Raw genomic sequence first — 6,310 nt, 5'->3', positions numbered from 1 at the left:
GATACTGCACAGGATTTGGGGCCAGACRTGTCATGCCCAGGGTAGTGGGGAGCCCTTGAGAGGTTTGATTGGCTGAAAGGTCAGGTAGGAAAGGACAATCTTGGCTAACAGCTCTAAAGCCTTCCTTATTGACCCTTGCTGTCCCCAGGGAATGGAGGGTGTRTGATGCTTTTGCTAGGAATTTGCCTGGCATGAGAGCTGGGATGGAGGCAGGGAGGTGCAGAGGAGTACTTGTTGTGGCTTCATCAGAAAGGCATGGTCTGTGTGTGGCTGGTCACCTTCCCAAGATTTGTGMCTCAGTTTCCCCACCTGTGTTTRGAGGYTGGTGCTGTCCCATGAKTGGTTGCAAACACAGAAAAAATCACAGAGGTTTGAGGAGTTCATAGGGAAGCCTTTGGGAAAATGCAGTCTTTGTCACGGACATGAGCTGAAAATGCTTATTTTTTTGAGAAGTATAGCAAGATGCTTCCTAAAAGATTATGAAATTCTCCCACCTTTCAATAATAACTATTGTTCCCTGTTATATTTAACCAGTTTCCCATGTCTCATCCTCCCATGCCCTTCTTAGCAAGGAGAGCAAACATATTTGAGAAAAACATGACGATCAACTTTCTTGGGTCATGTGTGCCAATTCTTGTTTTGCAAAAAACCCTTCAATTGGATTAAAAGTGGAACTGGCCAGTTCTCTATTACTAATTCTCCAGTGCTCATTCAGCACAGGGACCAAAGTTCTTTGGACATACAGTTAATTTTTAGATGCTCTAATTTTAGACTGTAGCTGGGCAGCTCTACTGTGACTTGCTGCCAACAGCCAAAATCTTTGCTTTGTGACTTGTATAAATTTTCCTATCTGTCTGGTGCAGAAAAGGTGAGACTTTAAAATAAAAATTATATGTTTTATTTTTATTTTAATGCCCTCCAGCACAAGKCTCACTGTGAAGTCTCTCTTGCAGTTTTGGCCTAAACTCTGCTTCCACTTGGGAAAAAAAGGTGGTGTAAGTGCAGCTTAGAAGAAGACAAAATGGCTACATTTCAAAACTTCTGTAATGTTAAATAACTTTGAACAGTTTTTTGCAGCTAAATGACTGCATGAACAAAAAAGGCCAGTGCTATGAAAATAGCTGATGCCAGCTTTGGGCACTGAAGGTGGTTGTACCATTAAGGAGGAAATATTCTTTGCTCCAATACTACAAAAATASTGGCTGTGTACACTGAGCATGGAGGTTTGCATTGCTGGTGCTCCTACCCCAAATGACACCTAATAGGTCATGAGGCATCAGAAAGGATACAAGACCAGTATCCAACAGTGGACAGAAGAAATGTGGCATTTCCTCCTGTGCTGGGCACTGCTGAGGCACCTCCAGTCCTGGGGGCAGTTCTGGGCCCCCCACTCTGACAAGGATATTGAGGAGGCTGGAGCATGCCCAGAGAAGGGAATGGAGATGGGAAAGGGTCTGGAGCACCAGGAGCATCTGAGGAAGCTGAGGGGGCTCAACCTGGAGAAAAGGAAGCTCAGGGGCGACCTTCTTGCTCTTCACAACTCCATGACAGGAGGGTGGAGCCAGGACAGGGCTGGGCTCTGCTCCCAGGTGATGGGACCAGAGGAAGCAGCTCCAATTTGCCCCAGGTTGTTTTAGGCTGGATAAAAGAGTACTTTTTTCCAAGAGAATTGTCAGGCATTATAATAGGGAGGTGGTGGAATCACCATCTTTGGAAGWGTTCTAAMKGCATGTGGATGCAGCACGTGGGAACAGGATTTTARTGGAGGCCTTGRCACTGCTGCTTTAACAGYTGGACATGATGATCTTAGAGGGCTTTTGCATCCCAAATAATTCTGTGGACTTTGGCCTCATGAGCTGGATCCTCCACATGCAAAGTTCAACCAGTTGAATGATCATGGTGGTGCACAGATGTCTGCAGGTATCTCAGCATGGTCTCTGCTGAGATCTCTGGAGAGGGGGGAAGCATTGCTCCCTGCTCACTCATCTCTTTCTGGCTCCARACACAGTAGTGGATGTTTTTGCACCCTGGCAAAACATGATCCAATGTCACTGGACTGTGCCAATGACCTGACCCAAAGTGACTTTATGTATCTGTAATGTTGTCCTGTTATGCTCCAGTTAGAAAGTGCATGATGGCTTTAAACTGAAAGAGAGCAGGTTTMGATCAGAGATYAGGAAGAAATTCCCATGAGGGTGGTGAGGCCCTGGTGCAGGCTGCTCACAAAAGCTGTGGCTGCCCCACCCCTGGAGATGTTCAAGGCCAGGTTTGATGKGGYTTGGAGCAACMTGGTCCAGTGGGAGGTAAGACTTACTGAGTTGGATCTGATTGTGGTACCTGAACTATGCTCTCTACTACAGGGAAAGATCTATCATCTTAGTAGAAAGGAGTAGAAATTGTGCAGAAAAGGCCCTTCTCTGATGCTGTGCATGCAGCCTGTGCAGAGACTGCAGGATCAATGAACAACTCTCGCAGCTCTCAATCTTCTGTTTTTAAGACATGTATCAACTCTTGAAATAAAAATCTACTGAAAATAATACTACCTTAAAAGAGAAAACTTAAAAATCCATGAGCATAGGTTTTATTCAGGCAGGTAAATGACTCTATGGTTTCAAGTCAGAAAAGGAGAATTACAAAGACACATAAGGCCTACACTGGGGTATAATGTGTTCTGACAAGCCAAATACAGAAAGTTTCTTAYATACATCCAAACCTCTGACCTCTGGGTGAAGACATTGAACACTGACACTTTGAAAACACGGCATTTTCTGTGATTTTCTGCCACTAAGTAGTCATATAGAAACAAAACTACAAAATCGTACACCAAGTTCTGACCCAAAGTACTTCAGACCATCCCCATACCTTGCAAACAATTCCTGCAGACCCTGAATAGAAGTTGGAAGGGAAAAATAAATGTGTTCTCAAAAGCCTTATTCAGTGGGCATCGCCCTAAAAAGTCAGTACATGTATTAAAAAAAAAAGTGACTGCGTAAGGGTTCATTGATACTTTGCTATGAGATTCTGTTGCCACTAAAACCCAGAATGAAAGGATGAACTTCCTTTCTAAAACTATTGTGAATTATTCTTGGCTGCAGAGAGCTGGCTCCAGTCTGTGTTTCTCTGTCCACAACCTATATTTGTCGGGCTCATGTGAAGTAATAGTAGGGTATTTGAAAAGATATTATTGTTCAAGAATAATTATGACAGACACACGGTTTAATAACAGACAAAGTTGTGTATCTCCTGCATCAACCAAAACATCAAGAAAACAAGCCCAGGGCATTTCCAAAATCATCTATCAAAGCACCTGGTGTGTGGCTTCTCATTGGGAAAAAACCAAGACATTTCTAATCTATTATTTGGAACTGTTTGCTGATTTTCAGTGAGTGGGATGGGAGAGGAAAGAAAAAGTTACAGGACAATTACTGGTAAAAGAAGTGAGGTGGGACCTGGCTGGGAGAGAGATCCCTGCTCTGCTCAAGTAGTGGCAGTCAAATAATCTGAGAATGGTTTGGGTTGGAAGGATCCTTAAAGCCCAACCAGTTCCAAACCCCTGCCAAGGGACACCTTCCAGTAGACCAGGTTGCTCCAAGCCCTGTCCAACCTGGCATTGAGCACTTCCAGTGGTGAAACATCCACACCTTCTCTGGATAACCTGTGGCAGGGTCTCACCACCCTCACAGCCAAGAATTTCTTCCCAATATCCCATCTAACCCTGCCCTCTGGCAGTTTAAAGGTGTTCCCTTGATTGTGTCACTAAATGCCCTTGTGAGGGTAGAGGCTGTCCTGGTACTCATGTGTATCATCAGATCAAGGCTCAAGTTTTCCTTCCTTACAAAGAACTTGGTGACACAATTTTGCACCTTCAAGTCACAAATTAAAGCAACTGCTGAGCCTGAGGCTATGGTGGTTGTGTCTTTTATTACTCCTGACAGTTGTAATACTCCATGAAGCACTGAGAATTCTTATTATTATTAGTTTATTTATTTAATTTTTAATGCATCCTTCTAGTCTGGGACAGCATGACAATATATGGAGCAAGAAAAGCAGCCCAGAAACCCCCCATGTCCTGGGCTGGGGCTGATCCCACAGCATGGGTAACAGGGGAAGGGGGATTCTATCCCTCTTTCCATTCAGGTGAGACCCCACCTGCAGTTCTGCTTCCAACATCAGAAGGATGTGGAGCTACTGGAGACCTCAGAGCCCCTGCCAGTGCCTAAAAAGGGCTCCAAAAGAGCTGGAGAGGAACTTTTGATAAGAGCCTGGAGGGACAGGATAAGAGAAAATGGCATCCTGCTGACATAGGGCAGGGTTAGATGGGATAATGGAAAGAAATTCTTGTCTGTGAGAGGCTGAGGCCCTGGCACAGGTTACCCAGAGAAGCCGTGGCTGCCCCATCCCTGGAGGGTTCAAGGGCAGGTAGGATGGGGCTCTGAGCAACCTGATCTAGTAGAAGGTGTCCCTGCCCATGTAGGGGGCTGGAACTGGATGAGCTTCAAGCTTCCTTCCAAACCAGACCCTTCTGTGATTCTATAATCAGGATTCAGAGAATTTGCACCAAAATATATAAAAATGTGAATATATAAATAGAAAGATGATGGATCTGGACAGGTAGTGATCCCAGCAAATGAACTTTTTTTCCATCTGCCTGTCTCATGCTGTCATGACCTAGCAGTGGGATTTTTTGGCAGTTTTTTCTTTCAGTTAAAATAAGAAAAGATAYTTCAGTCCTTCTTTGCTTGCCTATAACTTTATTTAATTTGACAGGGAACATAGGCAGGCAGCAGAATGTTCTCTATTCACTCAGCAGCATGGTAGAGTGATTTATTCCTTTTCTGGCTCCCTTTTGGAGGTCTTAGCCTGTTGGTCAAGACCCTTTCTTCAGACAGGCTCTTGCAATTTTATATTATTATGCAGATTTCAGCTGGCCAGTTGCAAATATTGAAGATCCTTAAGGCCTAATGGAGAGTGAACAAGATACGGTGCTATTTTGACTCATTAAGACAGGTATGGGAATGCCTGAGGGGACTGAGAAGAAAAATAAACCATTTTCACCTCTGAATCGCAGATTTAAGCCCTCTACACAAGAAAGTATGGCTTTTTTTTTTTTTTTTTCCAATGAAACACATTGGTAGACATGTCTCTTTGAGCCTAAAGGTAGATATTGCTGCAGCACCTCCAGAAGCAACTGGAAAAACCTGTAGACACATCTATGCATGATCCTGCTCTCATCCCAAAAAAACCTTAAAAAAGTTGAAGCATTTTTGGGGCTGTTTCAGTCATGTTTTCTACCTGTCCACTGCACATAAGAAGCTCTACTTGTCCACTRCTTTCTACAGGCTTTTCCTTGAGGGATGTTAAAGTGCTCCTTAAATACAGATGATTCAATYTTCTCCAAATTATAGAAAATGAAACTGAGATTAGGGAAGAGGCAGAGGCCTGATCCTTCRTCCAGAGCTAGAGCAGAGTCCCTTGTTTACCAACTTGCCCAGACAGCACCCTGTTACAAAGAAGCTGATTTAATGTCATGGGACCTGGGACAGACCCACCTGTCCCCAGAAATCTCTTGGCAAGCGCAGCGACATTAAAACTTGATGCAAACCTAAATAACAGGGTCACTGTTTCTTACGGAGCACTTGAAYAGACCCTTAAACAGGCAGTTAGAAGAAAATTGGTCAGGCTTGGTGAGTGGTTTGGACAGTACCTGCAGGTTATCGTAACAAAAATAATACTTAATGAAACCGTTAGAGCTCCAGTTAAGTTTTAAAGTTTTCATTTATTAATTTTTCATTAAAATTTATTTAAAAAAATTAAAATTACTAAATATGTCTCATTTCTACTTTTTTTCCTAATTTCATGATTCTTTTAGGACCCCGGAACTCCCAAAGCCAACTAGGGAAGATAAAATCAGCCAAGATTGGGGTGGAAGAGCATTTGAGCAAGAAGAGAGCTATTGGGTCTTAAACAGCCCATCACTACCAGATGCATTGGGTGATCCCCTCCCACCAGTGAGGGGATAGAATGGATTGAGAGGAGCCCTGGAAAGGATTTAGGGGTGTTGGTGGACAAGAAACTGAAATGTGTYCCAGCCATGTGCTCTGCCAGCCTGGTGCTCCCCCACGTGCTGGGCTGATCCCACACATGGGATTTGGCAGCAGGGGAGGGGRSGAYTCTGCCYCASTCAGGTGAGACCCCACCTGCAGCGCTGCCTCCAGCTCTGAGAGCATCAGAAGGATGYRGAGCTGCTTGAGAGAGTCCAGAGGAGGCGGAGATGCTCCAACAGCTGAAGTCCCTCCGCTCTGGAGACAGR

Source organism: Malurus melanocephalus, unplaced genomic scaffold (genome assembly GCF_030028575.1).
Source record: "Malurus melanocephalus ecotype Western Australia unplaced genomic scaffold, MMel_1.1 scaffold_298, whole genome shotgun sequence".
Classification (NCBI taxonomy): Eukaryota; Metazoa; Chordata; class Aves; order Passeriformes; family Maluridae; genus Malurus; species Malurus melanocephalus.
The sequence above is the reverse complement of the archived record's forward strand: the minus strand, read 5'-3'. Positions refer to the sequence as shown.